Here is an 18,794-nt window from a genome sequence, read left to right as displayed (position 1 = left end):
GTGAGCGAGCAGGAATTAGATCCATGTTTTCGATCTGAATTATCTATTAATAAATTGAAATGGGGAGTGCAATCATGTATTTCATAAATTATACATAATAATTAACAGAGCTTGCCATACCAGGAAATCTATATCATGCATTTCAATGCCAGATGAGTACAAAATAAGCTATTTTATGTGCTCTTTCATCTTATTAGTCCCTGCCCTCAGGCATGGACTATAGTAATCGTTCGCCGCTGATATAGCATTAGTTGACCTGCTATTTGTCCCTGGTCATCAGCAATTACCCAAAGTTTTATTCCCGAGCCTGCTTTTTGATCTTATTTAGCCTCTTTCCAAAAAACCCAAGCTACATGCCGAAAACCAAAGCTGATGTGAGGCAAAAAGCATAGGTTATAGGAGGAGTACAGGTAATTACAACAAGCTGCTGTTCACTCGTGCATGAAGTAATGCTAGCATTAATCCTCTAGCGTTTAATGTTAGAGATTAATACCACTGCTATTGTATGTACCCTGCTACAGCACGCTGTATGCTTGCCACCTCATCTAGCACCGCCGTACACCTGCAAGCTCATGCGCCATCGTTACATGTACGCCTGCCACGGTATTTTGCTCATTGTGGCTTCTATAGTACCTAAGCTCATCGGCCCTGCGCTCCAGGCATAAATAAATGAAAGGGTAAGACTCGTTCCCTCCGATCAACCTGGGGCTGGCTATTAATGTAAGCATTCTTCCTTCGTGACAACCTGTCGCCTGCGCAGGGAAGCTTTGACGTACAGTTCTCAGGCGGCATAGCTCCACCATAGGTTAGTTAGTACCAACAGTGTGCTTCCTTCTGTCTATGGAATGCTTTTGTATCAGATGACAAGCTGCACATGAATCAGTAGTAAATTTATGAATTAACAGTAAATTTATATCTTTATTTTGATGCTAGATTTTAGAAATATATAATCTCACACTGTGATTGCAGAATTTTTGATTGCAGATTCTAGAAAGATCGAATCCATGACAAACTGTAAGTTTTCCTTATCTAGATAGCAGATTCTAGAAATATCTTCTTGATTACAGATTCTAAAAATATCTGATACATGATAATAATTATCTTTATCTCGAATACAAATTCCAGAAATTTCTAACCCATTTTCAGAAATTTCTAAAGGACAGGAAATTGGGGCTAAATGGCAACAAAGGAGATAAAAGGGAGATAAATGACTCACCGAATTGCACAGACGCAACAAAAACAGAGTGTGTTTCCTTCGATGGTTGCTTCTTCAACTAGCAGCTCTCGCCTCCAACGCCGAGACAAGATCCCTCCACTTTGGAAGTATCTAGCCAAAGCCGGGTCGCCTCAAAATGTCAAACTTTCCGGCAAAAGAAGGGGTTGCCGGAACCATTTGTGCGCCACCGCCAGTCGCTGAACTGGGCATAGCCATTGCTCGTTTTCGTTTTCACTTTTTTTCTTCAAAGCTTGTGGCACAAGCTGTTCGACCAGCGAACAGAGTGAAGCACAATACCAGGTTCCGCCTGTGTCTGCTCCATTTCCTTCAATCAACTGGGCGCGAATAGATTCTAGAGACGGTTCGCAATGTGGTTGGATCGCATGTCTCATCTCTTTCAGTCACTGTTCTAAGATTGTTAGCTAAAACGATGCGTCCATCCTAAACGTCAGCAAACACCTGGAAACTAAATCCTTGTAAATCAAACCTCCGCTTCTATGAATCCAACATTTTCAATCAATCAAACAGATGTCGCCATTGATTTGCAAATATTGAATCAAAAGAAAGCTAAATTGGACTCCCGACACGCAGGAAAAAATTCAAAAACATAAAAATCTATGAACAAAATAGAGCAGAGCGCCTTAAAATCGCGAGTTACACAGCAAATCTATGTAGTCTTTAACCATTTACGATGCAAAAACTCTTCAAATATCATTCAATTGTGAACATTTAAACAAAACCCCTGATCGGCAAATGCAAAGCAATACAATAATCGGAGTTTCTCAGAGCAAGAAAGAAGGCGATTCGGGGCCAAATTCTATACCGTGAAAATCAATGAAGCTCCGGCGCTTAAAAAGAGACCAAATCTGGACGAAATTGAGCGAAATTCAGATCTACTGGGATAAAAATCTGCACCAAAGAAGCTCGCGAGCCTTGTCTCTGCGGCAACGCGGCTTCGAGGTTACGGATGGATCCAAATCTTTATGTATACCGCTGCAACGTTCAAAACCTCGAAATGACCGGAAAAGATTGACGGGAAGGAAAAGTTCCGCAACGTGCGAGGCGTAGTTACTCGAAGCTCGATCGAACGTTTGTTGATCAGTTTTTGTAAATTTCTTTGATCCCACCCCTTCTCCAAGAAATTGAAAGATTAGGTCTGTACGCGCATCGAGTGTTTGCTAAAAGTGCTTACAACCGTCATAGAACTTACGAAGACAACGCAAATGTCACTTGCTCGCGAAGCTTAAAGCTATATTGACAACTGTTCACAATACATGCAAAGGGATGAATGTAGTTCACCTGCGCGTTAGAATTCGTGGCGTTGGAATATAGATTCTCTCGCGCGCCCATATACTTATATATGTGAGACCATAATATAGCTTGGGGCATATGTATGTATCTTATGCCTTCAAAGGGAGTAATGTCACGTGTCAGGCTAAAGACATGAGCATATGTGTGCCATGACCACGATATAACCCAAACAATGGACATTCATTTCTGGGAACTAAATACAATGTTTTACTGTCAGCAATGGGAACAAGAGCTCCGAAACAAATATTATCAAAACCTCTGGCTTCAGACGTTGTCGTGTATATCGTTGTGCCCCCATCGACCAATCTCAGAAGCAACCCTCCGGAGTTGAAGAACTAAGTTCCAACCCATCGCCTTAATTATGTTGGTATTAGTTAGGAATATGCTTATTGTACGCTATTTCTCACGAGTTTACTAACTTATGAATATTTATATAGTATTCAAATTTCAAAGCATAGATATCAAAGTACATATAAGTATAATCAATGCATGTTATTTCATGCCACTTGTAATGTCGCGCCCATGTCAAGTCGAAGCTCTTGCTAAGTCAATGTCTGTTCGTGTTTTTTCATGGATCATTCTCTTGGGAAGAAAACTTGTTGTGTACAGTTTCCTCAGAGAATTGATAGTATTGATCGATGCAGTTCGATAAATTGATAACAAAATTCATTTAAGAATGCAATTTTGCTACATCATGAATTTTATCTTGTTTGGATCACTAGTCCAGGTGCATGGGATTCACTTCCTATTTTCCATCAAGCTATAACAACATTCTACTCTGATCTATAACACCCAAGAAAATCCATTAAAATCAAACACATCATTAAAATCTATGTGGGTATTTTTGTTTAAAAGGACAGTTAATTCAGGCACGATGGAAATAATTATCTCCGCATGGAATTCTGTATGCTGATCGTTACAAAATCATCATGACCGAGTGGGATTTTCAAGAACATTTTTTGGATACTGAATACCATGCAACTCTCATATCCAACATAATTCTATTTAGCCTGTGACGATATATGCCTTTTCAACAATGATAATTATTATCCTCGATAATTATTATTATCGTGTAACCAAACTTTTTCTTTGATGTAACCATTGAACACCGCTGAAAATGTACTCTTATATGCATTTGTGCATTTTCATATATTTAATTAAAAATTTAATAACACACGTGTTTATTAATTGACATCTTTTCATAACAGGCATGAGCATAATTTAAGCATGGAAGCAACTCGTTTTCACTGTGGTTTGCTTGGAAGGTCCACAGTTTCTGCTTACAAAATTTCAAGCTCAAACTCAGTTCATTGTTTTATGCCATTGACTATATATTGATATGTGTTTTCCTCTACTTTGTAGTGCGTAATAGACAGGCTCAACTTCACGTAGGGACTCGCTGCGTCGCAGCTCCCCTTGTTCTACAAGGATTCTCAATCTTCATACCCAGTCAAGAAGAAAAAAAAATTCGATTCAGATATTTAAGAACAGTTTTCTCAAATTTATGGCTTTTCACAATTATGCTTCCCAAAAATAGTAAAGTGGGTTGTCTTACAGCAAGTGAAATACAAACATTTTTGACATTTTAACAAATGAACCTTGATAGCTGACTTTCCTGTTAGTCCAATTCTAACTCATGGCCTACTGGCATCGATTTTGGTACTTGAGTCAAATCAGTGTGTGTTTTTTGAATTCATCGTAGATTTTAATAGATTTGTTTTATTTAGAGAAGCTAGAGACTATAGATCAGCTGTTATGGATGCATGTTTTATATTGATAGTTCTTTTTATGTTGTCACGGGGAAATCTGTGAAGGCCTTGCATATGGCAATTAAAACACTGTTATCTTTTGCCTTTTCTGTTCATAAGGCATGCTTTCCTGCATAGTATCCTAATCCCTGCACTGCAACTCTTATTTGGAGTGGAGTAAGGATTATGCTTGTCCCAAGCAGGTCTAAGCCTTTCAACCTTTTTGGCTTATTTGCTTATATCAAACATTTGTGCAGGGTTTCAACCAATTAACATTTCATTGAGTATATATTTACAAATCAATGATTTTGGGATCAAATCTCACAAAGCAATTCTATACCTGCTCTTCAAATCCCTTCAAGCTTTTAAAAGTAAAACCAATGAATTATCAATATAATTTTACCATAATAAAAAACAATTAGAAAGCCTTTAGCCAGCTCAAATTGCTCACCCATTAGGCTTGAACCAACATCTCTTCTAGGAAAATTCAACAATTCCAATTTAATAATCCTATCAGCCTCTCTTTGTACCTTTTGGGACAATTGCTAGTTATTTTACTAAATACATAAATATTTTCTAAAGACTAAATCAATAAAAATGAGAATAATTTAAATAAAACAATAACAATAAAACAATAATAATAATAATAATAATAATCATCATCATCATCATCATCTTATTTTTAAAATGTAGAACCTGAGGAAGATTTACACTTCAAAGAATTTAATCCCTTTATAAAAATAATAAATAGGAATTATTAGGAAATCAATATATTCATACATAAGAATTATTATAAAATCAATACCTTCATTTAAAAAAATTATTTTAACAGTACATTCCATGGCCAAATATTATAGACCCATAGCCACTTCATTATTACAACTAATATAATAAAGTTTTACAATTAATTTATTATTTTTGAAAATAAAGATGAAGGTGGTTGAGGCATGGATGTCCTAGACACCCAAGTATTATTGTCAATAAAATATTGACATAAACTTTCTTTAACCGATTATTCATCCTTAAAAAAATTGTCTCCACTAAACAAAATAGTGTGAGCATGTATTTTGTATTATTCCACATGAGGCTTTTCACATCATCCAATCAAATCCTATACAATGCATATGCAAACTAGACACTCAATTATCGAACTCAACCCTTAAAAGTTGTTGTTGTCATCCATTCAACCCTGCTGCAATGACTATATATATGTTGACAATGCTAAACCCCCAACATATAGGGGATCTCTTGATATGAAGTCCCAATTAGACCTCATGTTGTTTGGTATAGGAGTCCCATTTGGGAATGTGGCCCAACTGCCATTTACTTAAAGATTTTCCTTGACTGCAAATGTTATCATAAGAGAGAAATGCACATGTGCTTTCAAATGAGCAAGCATGTCTTGTGAAATGTTCAATTATAATATGCATCAAGGTTATTTCACTGGAAGGGAACAAAATTGAGCTAAAGGGAAGTATTAGTACTAATCTAATAAAGACACGTGCATCATAAGAAAGAATCTTTAGTCATCAAGCGAAATAGTTCACATAGATGCAACGATCATGAAAACAAATACAAAACACATTCAATGAGATGAGCACCAAAGCCACCGAAATAGTTCAATTTCTTTAGTACATGTGAATGCCAACATATACTGCAAACATTTAAAGAACAACCTCAAAGCATTCATGATATACACACGAAAATGTGTTGGCTCAAAGAGCTTCAAATATTGGCAAAAGTTCCAAGATACATTAACACAATGAACACCACTAGCTCCAATAATGGTGCGTTAAGCCACTTCTTGCTCTCCAAAAGAACTATCTTCCTCTCTAATGCTTGGATGGAGAATACAAGGTTAAAATCACTCTCTTTGAGTAATGAGGCCTATTTTATAACCAAAGGGGATGACCTTTGACATTCCCATGACCCTTGAGCTTCCTCATGACTCTTAGACTTCTATTGTGACCTTTGGACTTATATATGATTTTTTAAATTCTAAGTGACCTTAGACTTCTCCACATGACTATTTTGTCCACATTTGGCTCTTGGACTTCCACATATTACATTTACAATTATTTCTAAAATTACATCATAATTTCCACATCATCATGTGACGACAAAATGATAATTCAACAAAATGGATGACTTGGACTCATGGTGACTTTTACATAAAGTTCTTTGATTAGTGACAACACTGCCACTATGTCTTCATTACTCATAACATATCTTGCATTGATGCTCCCATATACCATCCAGAGGGCCTTGAGAGATATTGGTGTCTTCATGAGTCACTTTGGTCATCAAAATCCATTTTTCTTTCAACTATCACAACACGGTTCCTTCGTTTTCAATATTTTTCCTTAGGCAACAATTCTTATTAGATATCCTCACAAATAGTTTCTATGCTTCAATGAACACCTATAGGTGTAAATCCCTCATGGAAATAAAAAATTAGCCCAAAATCTCCTATTATATTAGGATTCTTGCAAATTTCATGTTTGTGGATCAACAATGTGCCAGGGAGAGAGAGAGAGAGAGAGAGAAGCTTCTGGGAGTATATCTCACATGCAAGAGATAAGGACAGGCTTTACTATTCACTGATGATGTGTTGTGCGCTCAACTAGAGGAGGAGAAGGCTTGATGGAGGGCGCAGGGCAAGCCAACAAGAGACAAGCTACATGATTATTCATTAAGGATGTTATGTGCACTTGGGAGGGAATCCAAGGCCACAAGGAGGGTGTAGGGTGCATGAAGAAGGCACAAGGAAGGCCTCATTTCCCAATAAGAGAGCAAAGTGCACTCAACTAGGATGTAGGGGCTAGGCTTGGCACAGGGTGCAACAAAAAGCAATAAGGAGGAAGGTTTGTGGACTAAGGGTGCATTTTGCATTAGAGAGGAGGCCTTTGGGTGTAGGGTGCAACAAAAACTAATAAGAGGGTCTCCACTAAGCCTTGGGAGTGTGTTTTGTGCTCCTCATGGCCTAGAAGGAAGGCTTGCAATATAACACATGGAAAACACATTGAATTAGGAGTAAAATCAAGTGCGACACTACTTAACTCATAAGTATAAATTAGACAGGACCCAAGACCAAGAAATAAAAATAAAAATTTGAGTTCACAAACACTCACCAATTATAACACACCAAGTATATATAGTTGGGATCAAAAGTGTCATTTAATGACCATAATGTGTACTATTGTCCCTAAAATGCATTATTGTTACTCTTGATGATCCAAAAATACTTAGAAAGGAACATGGCCACTTAGAATATGTGTAGAAGCATGAAACAACATTTGAAGACCAAAATTGACACTTTACATGATAAAGAGTAGGCTCCAGGATTTGAATATAGTAAATTTTTTGAGGGTGTTGTAGCAGCAACAACACTTGGTGACACACTAGATGAACTTCAACTTCTCTATCTAGGAATAGTTTTATCAAAGAATTATCCCTCCAAGATGTATTGATTCATCAAGGGATTTTCCTTGGCTTCCCCACTTAACCTGGTTATAGATGTATTACCCACCTTCGCTTTCTTGGTTTTAACGCACAACATATTTTTCCGTTTCACAACTGTTTTGATCTAGGAAAAGGGTAATATGTAATTGAAATTTTTATATATTCAAATTATTACTTTTCATCTTTGGTGTTTCTCCACTGCCAGCAAGCCTGTTCAGTACCCCAACAAAGTTACTTGCTTCACCTCTGTGTGCAAGAAGCCTTTCCCTTCTCACCATTTTATTTATTTTACTAATAGAACTGTGCTTGAGCACTTATTATTTCACAAGGTGGAAAATGGATCGTGATTTATTGAGAGAAAAAGAGGTTGTTCCTTTAAAGAAGAGTATATAACCTCCAATATAGGATTTCTCACCATTGATTTTTTTCTATTTCCCTTCTCTACTTGATTGTATTAGCATGAAGAAAACCAATTAATTCAACACCAAGTGAAGGAATGAGGATTCTAAATAGATGCAAGCTTCATGGTTTCACTCAAATATTTCCTCTTGAATGTATTGTATTATCTATCTGGACATTACTTGAATTGAGGCCCATTCCAAAAAAAGAAGAAGAACTAACATATAACTAAATGTTGCAACTGTCACAATCCCTGTTTATTTTGTCATATAGTCCTTTTGAGCCATACATACACACATAGGTCTTATTTATGTACACCGATCAAACAAAAAAAAGGGGGACGAGACATGACTAAAACAAACAACAAATATAGGGAAAGAAAAATGTACAAAAGGAACACAACCCAAGGTTGCTACTAGAAATAGTATTTAAGGTCTCAACCATTAATGGGAAGAGGTTCAGTCCTCCCATCTAAATATTTCAAATTGTAAGAATTGTGGCCAAGTTCTTCAATGATGGTATATGGTCCAATCCATAGAGGTTTAAACTTAGTGTGCTTCCCTTTCTCTTCATGGGCTTTATCCCACTTCAATACTAAGTCACCCACACCGAATTTTTTATTCCATGTGGACTTATTATCAAACTAATGCTTGATTCAGTTCTGATGGATGGAAAATTTTTCTTTCACTTTGAGCCTTTCTTCCTTAAGCTTAAGAAGAGTGTCTATCCAACTTTGAATAAGGAGACAAGGTTTTCCTTGAAATTATTGCGAAAGATACAAGCTGGGAAGGTAAATGTTTGACGGAAGGATAACCTATTTTCCATATACAAGGAAGTATGGAGATATTTCCAAGGAGGGATTAGGAGTGATACAATCAACCCATAATGCATTTACCAAAGCATTGTGGCAATTTTATGTTCAGAGAAGACAAATTTCTTGATAATGTAGATAAGTTTCTTATTTGTAGACTCAACCAAACCGTTTCCCTATAGGTAATAGTCATATGCATGCTTCAAAACAATACCATATTCTATTGAAAACTCATAAATATTTAACGAAGAAAAGTAAGTTGCATTATCAAAGAAAAGTGATGTAGGAATGTCGATCCTAGTTATGATGTTTTGCTTGAGAAATTGAATGACTTCCTGATTGTTGACTTGCCTTAATGGCATTTCTTGGGTCTGCCAAGTGAAATAATTAGTTGCGGTTAGAATGTATCAGTGTTGCTTTGACAACTGAGGAAATATTTCACCTATAACATCCATTCCCCATTTTTGGAATGGTTCTTCAACCACTATGGGTAGCAATGGGGTGACTAACTTTTGTTCACGAACAACACAACTTTGACATATAAGGAAGTTTTGGGCATAGGCATGAGCATCCTCCACCTATTGGCCTTTCATGCATACCCTTTAACACCATTTCTGAATCTTATGGATCTAAGCATCTAAGCAGGACACCATTGCGGTGCTTTCAAAAAATCACACCATGTACTTGTTGGTATGATAAAGATTTAAGATGGATTGTCCTCTTCTATTTGTTCGATAAATGTGAAGGAAAGATTCCATGCTATAAATGTTTCCGTATATTTGAATAGCAAGACGTGGTTACTCTATTGGGAGGAACTTGCTGAACATTATACATTTCAATTTCTTGTTCCCATCCTGAAATATCTTCTTTTGGTGAATCCACCGCTTCGACTACTAGTCGACAGACATTGTGGTCTTTGACAGTATGAACTGGCTTGCACTCAAGTTTCATATTCCTATAAGAAAGTCATCTAATTTGCTCTCCTTTAACCCAACTCTCATTGTACAAACAATGTTCTAAGAACTGGATGAGGCACATAAATAATCGTGTGAGCTTTCAGGAGGTAATGCCTAAAATGTTTAACCACCTTATAAACTACGTATGCCTGCTTATCAATGGTGGGATAATTTAGTTCAGATCATTGTAAGCCAACACTCATGAAAGATATATGTTGTTCATTCCCTTGATTGTCTTTTTGTGTTAACGTGGTCACACTAGATGAATAAGAAGCGAAACTGTACAATAGGAAATCTTTACCAAAATCAGGACTATATAAGGTTAGAGCCTCAATAATGGCTTGCTTAATCCCATTTATCCCATTTATACGTAGCATCCTTCTTTGTCATCTCCTATAATGGCTTAACAATGTGAGCATAGTCGGAGATGAACTTGCATAGAAAACTGATATTTCCCAAGAAGAATTGCATTGCTTTCTTATTTACAGGAAAATGAATTTGAGCAATTAAACTTTAACCCTTTTCTGGATCAATTTTGATTCCACTCTTAGCAATAAAATGTCCTAAGAGAGTAACTTTGGACACACAAAATATGCTCTTTTTTGGATTCAACGAAATCCCATACTTGCGACATGGCTCAAAAATATACTTAAGATGATGAATATGATCTGATCTTTTCTTTGAGAATACAATTACATCAACTAAGTAGACAATTACTCTTTGCCCAATGAACTTGTTATCACCAAAATAGGACCCTGATAGGCTACTGACCAGACTATCTCGGTGTAACTATTTCAAATCAATCTTTTAGCTAAGGCTTAGCCTCCTCAGCCTGAGAGGGCTCTCTCAAAGGGTTAATGATATTGATTAAAGATATGGATAGATGGCTAACTCTATGGTTTGTGATTTTATAGGTTTATAGGTTGAAAGATGAAGGCTGGTTACAATTAGGCTATGGAGTCAAAGTATGTGTCAGTACCAGAGCAAGATCAACTTAACATGAAAGTCAGGTCATAGAGAGTCTTTATACATCAACAAAACAAAGATACAATGCAAGGAAACACAGTTTATAAATACATGAAGGAAGTTAGAGCATCATTGATGAGTTCTAAGTAACATGTATTCATACCACTACAAGTAAGTGAAAGAGGAAATCCAGGAGACAATAGGAAATTAAAACTCTCTTTGAATCCTGAGTAGTGAATTCAAAACATTCTACCTAGCATGGAAGTCAAGGCATTATAGAGTTCAAGTGCAGAAATGAAAATATAAAACAGTGAAACACAGTTAGTTTATCTATGAAGGAAGTCAGAGCATCATTGATGAGTTCTGAGTATCATAAGTAAACACCACTGCAATGTAAGTATTGGAAGATGCCATCAAAACAAGAACATACAAGAACTCTTCATGAATCTTGAGTTGTCTAAGTAGAAATTCTGCATTAGGTTAAAAATATACACAGTCTGCACATAGAGCAGCAGCTGAGCCAAAAAGTCTCCAACCCTTTGCTAATTCAACCTCTTGCTTTATATATAGCATTTACAATATGGATTCCCTCATCCCTTATCAAGAGAATTCGAATTTGCTATGAGTGACACCTATTCTAACCATAAAACAAACTATTAAATACAAATGACAGCTAACTAGCAGTCCTAGAGACCTAATACAACTAGGAGTGTAACTCCTTATTATGACTAAACCACCTTAACTAAAAATTGAATGCATTCTTTGACAGCTGCAACCTCATGAGGTCGAATTTGATGAAGCCTCCCACGTTGTCACTTACTGTTGATGATAAACCCTAGAAATTAGGGAACATGTTTCCCTGTTTTTAGGTTTAGGATCCTTGAAAATGGCACGTGGGACAGAGCCTTTATCTTCTCATCCATGACATATTTTACGAAACTGAAGGAGATTTCTTTATTCCATGTTGTCTATAACAAAAAACTCTCTTGGTTTTTTAAAACACTTCTCCAGCTGTCTAGAATATGTCCTTGAAAAACATGTGCAAAACAGGAAAAATTCGTTCTCTGAAATTAGGGTTTCAAAGAAAGCTTAGTATCTCCCAACTGAAAACACTTATGAATAAATTGAGATAGGTTATTGAATATGGAGAGTTGATGAAGATAAACCTCCTTCAGAATTTCAAAATACCTTTTCCTGTGACCAGAAACTGATCTTGAAAAAGAATGCTAAAACCAGAAGACAAAGCTTGACTTTCAGCAGTTTCGTAGCGCACGTTTAAACATAAATTCCTTCCACCTCAGAATGAATTTAAAGAAACTAAAAGAGGTTTTTGTATCTAAGTATGTTAGGAAGTAAAACCTCTTTCATTTTTCAAAAATGAGTTCTCAACTACTCAGGAACCCTTCTGGAAGTTGACTAGTAAAAGCAGAAAACAGAGACTTTTATGCTGAAACAGGGCTTTTCAGGGGTTTCGTAGTGCGCTACGAAAACTCCTAGTTCAGTGATTTCGTAGCGCAAAATAGGATTTTTACACTGTCTGTGCTACGAAAATGTGGGTTCATAGCCAATTTCAAAATTTCTTCAAAATGATGTGAGATATGACTTCTAAACACATGGTGAGGCTTCTAGGACATGGAATGAGGCCGCCAAACTTTATTTGGAAAAGATAATGACACTATCGAGATGAGATGACTCAAAACCTATTATAATACTATGGCTAGAAACAAGGCAAACTTTCCAAAGTTTAGAAACAAAAATTTTAGGGTGATAACAAAACCCATAGAATGTGATGTCCATGGCCCTTTGAAAAGTAGTGACAAGGTTCATAAGTCAGAAAGGCATGCGCTTGAACTAAAAAGTTCCCCACTTTGTCCTGAACATGGTTTTCAATCGATTCGGTTCTTCTACTAGCACTTGATTATATCTAGAAAAACTATAAAGCAACAAGAACATTTCTGACCTAGATACCGTCTGGAATATCTACTCCATCGATGGCATAGGTTAATTTTGTTTATCTGAAGCCCAGTTGAGGTTGCAAAAGGCAACACATAGGCGTATCTTGCAATTTTTTTTCCTAACAAGAACTAGGTTAGAAATCTGTGCTGAATGTCAAAATTTAAAAATGATTCGAGCATCTAATAATTTTCTTAATTCCTTCTGAATGAGGGGCTCAAGTGTTGGATGTACTTTCCTTAGTTTTTATTGGAATGGCTTAGCCCCCTCCTTTATAGGAATAACATGCTGAGTGATGTGTGCATCATAAGTATTTAGATCATCGTATGTCCACACAAATACATCTTGGTACTATTTGAAGAGGTGAATAAAATCCTGTCATTCTTGAGGAGAAAAACATGTACCAAGATTGACATACTTTGGATCCTCCTAGGTTACCATATTGTCTTGTTCATGTAATAACATTGAGCTCTGAGTCTTTGTGTTCATTAGTCCTCTAAATTGGTTTTGCAGATCACAAAGTTTCTCAAGAGATACCACACCCTTGGGCATATGATTCCATTTTGATGCTTGAGTTGCTTCCTGCAAAGCCTTCTCATTCTCATCTTCTTCAGTAGCCACATTTTTAAACACATCAACATTGCCCATGAAGTATAGTGTTTGTTGATCATCATTGAATACAAGAAAATTAGTTACGTTATCGTGAAAAAATGGCTTATAAATAGTTTCAATAGAAAAACCATCTTTCAATGGTGACATTCGAGCAACTGCATTTGCTAATAAGTCTATGGCAAAATTACATATTCTAGGAACATAACTAATATTAAATGCTTTGAGAAATGAAATAAGTCACCATACCTCTTTTTGGTAGTTTTTCAAAGTAGATGAAACACAATGAATGGTACTATGTACTTGTCAAGTGATGATCTTTGAATCACCAATTACCTTAAGTACATCTACCTTAAGGTCTATGGATTTATTTAATCCCAAAATGAGTGCTTCATATTCAATAATGTTGTTCATGCACTCAAACTCCAAGCAACATGAAAAAATGTACCTTTTATTCCGAGGGTCAATAAGAATACAACTAGTTTTGGAACTGTCTTTCGTCTTAAAACCAACAAAGTATAAGTTCCACATATCAGTAGTTTCTGGGCTTATTTCTATACTAGTACTATGTACATTTATATTACAAAGTTCATTCGCACCAATTGGAATGCAAGGAGGGAGATCCAACTGTGTATCTGATGGTATTAGTGATGGGTGTGATTGATAACATCCGCGATCAACCTCTAAGAAACAATTTCCCAACATGATGTCTGCAAAGCCAACTGGATCATTATGTCCCTCAAGTGGTGTTACAATATACTTCATATATTTCTCACTTTCCACTTGAATTCCCTTATAAGGAAGCCACAAATGTGTCTAGTCTGTAAACAAATACCCTTGTAGCTTGCTATATCAGTATCTACTAAGAAGCAAACTATAGGCTTCCAGAATGTCCATAATTACAATGTTAATGCATTAGTGAAGTCTTTAATATGATGAAAAACTAATAATAACATTATGGATTTCACCAATTTCCTAGAATAATGATCTGTCCAACTGTACGATTTTAGCATCTATCTTTTCCCATTTAGTGTTAATTTTCATAGCAACAGATAATGGCATTACATTTGTAGATGCTCCAGAATCAACGAGATAATTATGGACATTATAATTATAGATTTCAAATGTTAGGAGAAAAGAGGGGCGAAGAGTGTTAGTATATAAATTTACAACACTAACTACATATTCAAGAATGCCATGAGACTTACTAGATAAAACTTGGGAAGTAGAAACTTCACTACTTGTCAGGGTTTGTGATGAGAGTGCTTGGATGAATAGCTCACGTTGTTCTGTTATCTTTGTGAGCTCAAAGATTTAAATATTGGCACAAGCTCTTTTCATATCCTCAACAATATTATAATCAATACTTTTAGTCTTCAAATCTATGCCGAAGGATTTGGTGGTGTAGCTTTGTTAGAATCTTCAAGAGTGACGGAATTATTCTTATTGTTTGTGGAAGTGTTCTTAGAAGGGTGAGCACTTCCATACTTATTTTGAAAATTCCAAGAAGGATTGGGAGGTAGTAAAATCCTTCTCAACAATTACTTTTTAATCTCTTGCTCATAAATATGTCCTTTGCTCCTCATATTAATCAATATTTTATCTCCTAAGGAGGAGCTTCACTCACTGGTGGTTCATCAAAACTTTGCATATCAACATTAAATATGATATGAAATGAATTAATTGAGTGTCCAACACCTGCAATTTCCTCGACCACAACATGTTCATTTCTTCTTCACTTTGCTTAGACTGCTCATCTTCTAGTAGAGTATCTACAAAGTTAGCCTTCATCATAGCATTCATGTTATGATTCCATTGGGGAAATGTGTTCTCTGAATGCTTCTCTTGATGGAAAGTGTAATAGTTATTCATACCCCAATTTTCAACATTGAACACTGAGTTAGAGATCTGAGTTTCTTAGATGGTTGGTTATTATTGTTCTTTTTATAGGAAGGCGACTTTAAAGATCTACTGTTGGTAGATGCCTCACTTGACCTTCTCTGTAATTCAAATACTTTGTTTGTGAGTGACTTTAAAGACTTGGCCAAAATTTCCATATCGAATGAATCCTTCTCTTTGGTTTTAGTGGAAGTGGCTTGAGTTTTCTTACTAGTGTCTTTGGAGTCTTTAGAATCTTCATGATCTTTAATGGCTCTAATAGAACACAAGTATTTTTCAAAAACTACCACCTTTGCAAATTTCAAAGCCAATGTTTCCTTTACAACTCATTTAAAAAATACAAAATTTTTTTTAGGCAAGGAAGTTGTATAATAATATTTCGTTATTGAATCGAACGATTGAACATCTGCGGGGCACTTGTTCGATAAAAAAGTAAAACTGTGATTGAAATCCTTAAATTTTTCCTTGTCCCCCATCTTGAGATTCCCGAGCTCTTTTAATAAGGTGGCTGGAGTATTATCATCAAAAAATTTATCTAGGAACAACTTTGTGAACTCTCTCCAACTGTGGATTGAATTAGGTAGAAGACAGTGATACCAAACTGATACTCTTCCTTCTAGAGAGTAGAGAAAAAGTCTACAATAAACATCATCAAATCGTACCTCAAGCATTCGTGAAGCATGTATAAGTGATCAATATGGTCCTCAAATTTCATCTTCTTATCGAGATCAAACTTTGAAAGAAAAATTTTCAAGTGTTTGGGCATACAATGAATATTTCATGACAGAGCAAGTGGTCCTTTGGCCATCCAATCCAACTGTTCGTCAACCATGTCTTCCTCCTCCTCCTCTTCTCTTTCTGAATCCAAAGAGGCTTCTCCCTCATCGTTCAAATATTCATTATAATCTATCTATTCTACTTTTCTCGACTTTTCTTCGTTAGAAAATTGAAAATCTTCTCCTTCACCATCTAAATCTTCCTGAGTAGGTGGAAGTTCCCCTTGTTGATTCGAAATTTCAGAAGAATTAGCTAACTCTTCAAGGGCCGCGATAACCAAATCTTCCACCGAAGAAACCTATACACCACCATGAGTTGTTTCTTTCTTTATAGGCTTATGAGGTAAAATAACAACAACAAGGAGTAAACCAAGAGCTCTTGTGATATGACGAGTAATAATCTGGATTGTACGGAGTTGATTGTAAGTAACTTCAAAATATTTCTTTGGAATTTTATGAGAGGAATTTCCTGTCTCAATATCATGAATTGGAGTGGCACTTAGAATGTTACTGCCTTGCACAAAGGTTTGTTTATTTGGATGAGGTTAATTATCAACCATATAAAGGCGACCCTCCTTCTAGCGCCGAAATGTTGATGGTACTAGACCCACCAACATATAGGGAATCTCCCTGATATGAATTCCCAATTAGACCTCACACCATTTGGTATAGGAGTACCATCTAGGAATATGGCCCAACTACCATTTACTTAAATATTTGCCTTGGTTGTATATGTTAGCATAAAAGAGAAATGCACATGTGCTTTTGACTGAGAAAGCAAGTATGCCTTGTGAAATGTTCACTTGTAATCTGTATCAAGGTTCTTTCACTAGAAGGGAACAAAAGTGAGCCTTTAAAAGAGAAGTATTAATACTAATATAATAAAGACACACACACATCATGAGAAAGAATCATTAGTCATCAAGCGAAATAGTTCACATATATGCAACGATCATGAAAACAAATAAACACATATTCAAAGAGATGATGACCAAATCCACCGGAATAGTTTGATTTATTTAGTACATGTGAATTCCAAAATATGCTACAAACATTCAAAGAAAAACCTCAAAACATTCAATATATATACTTGAAAATGTATTGGCTCAAAGAGCTTCAAATATTAGGCGAAAGTTCCAAGATACATTAATACAATGAACACCACTAGCTCCAATAGTGGAGTGTTAAGCCACTTCTTTCTCTCCAAAAGAACTATCTTCCTCTCTAATGCTTGGATGGAGAAGCTAAGATTAAAAATTCTCTCTTTGAGTAATGAGGCCTCTTTTATAACCAAAAGGGATGACCTTTCATATTCCCATGATTCTTGGGCTTCCTCATGACTCTTAGACTTCTATTGTGACCTTTGGACTTCTCCACATGACTCTTTTGTCCATATATGACTCTTGGACTTCAAAATATTACATTTACAATAATTTCCATAATTACATCATTATTTTTACATCATGATGTGACAACAAAATGACAAGTTAGCAAAATGGATGACTTGGACTCATGGTGACTTGTACATAAAATTCTTTAATAAGTGATGAAACTGCCACTATGTCTTCAGTACCTGTAAAGAATCTTGCATTGATGTTTCCATCTACCCTCCAAAGTGTCTTGAGATATCTTGGAGTCTTCATGAGTCACTTTAGTCATCATAATCCATTTTTATTTTAGCTGTCGCAACATGGCACCTTTGTCTTCAATATGATTCCTTGGGTAGCAATTCTTATTATATCTCCTCACAGATCTTTTCCATGCTTCATTAAACACCTGTAGATGTAGATCACTCACGACAAGCAAACATTAGCCCAAAATATCCTATTCTATCATGCTTCATGCAAATTTCATGTTTGTGGATCAATAGTGCTCTAGGGAGACAAAGAAAAGCTTTTTGGGTATAGGGTGCATTTGTAAGAGATAAACAGGGGCTTTACTATTCACTGATGATGGGCTGTGTGCTCAACTGGAGGAGGAGATGGATTGATGGAGGGTGCAAGGCACAACAATAAGAGACAAACTACATCATTTTTCATTAAGAATGCATTGTGTGCTTGGAAGGGAATCAAGGGCCACAAGGAGGGCGCAGGGTGCATGAACAAGGCACAAGGAAGACCTAATTTCCCATTGGGAGAGTAGAGCATGCTCAACTGGGAGGCAATGACTAGGATTGGATCAAGGCACAATAACAAGCAACACGAAGGAGGGTTTGTGGACTAAGGGTGCATTGTGCACTGGAGAGGAGGCATCTAGGTGTAGGGCACAACAACAACTGATAAGAGGGTCTCCACTAACACTTATGAGTGCACCTCTCATGGTCTAGAAGGTAGACTTACGAAGTTATAAAATTGACTAATTCTGGAAAGATAACACCTGGAAAACACATTGAGTTTGGATTAAAATCAAGTGCGACACAACTTAAATCATCAATATAACTTAGACAAGACCCAAGAATAAGAAATATACATCACAAAACTAGTTCACAAAAACTCACCAAGTATAACAGACCAAGTATATACAGTTGCGACCAAAAGTGTGTTTTATGACCAAAAAGTGTACTATTGACCCTAAAGTGAATTAATGTTACTCTTAATGATGCAACGACACTTAGAAAGGAACATGGACACTTAGCATATGTGTAGAAACTTGAAATGAAACTTGATGCCCAAAAGCGACACTTTACAT

This window comes from Pinus tabuliformis, chromosome Q (genome assembly GCF_031772625.1).
Source record: "Pinus tabuliformis cultivar Carrire ecotype Pingquan chromosome Q, CPIR1, whole genome shotgun sequence".
NCBI classification, from domain to species: Eukaryota; Viridiplantae; Streptophyta; class Pinopsida; order Pinales; family Pinaceae; genus Pinus; species Pinus tabuliformis.
The sequence above is the reverse complement of the archived record's forward strand: the minus strand, read 5'-3'. Positions refer to the sequence as shown.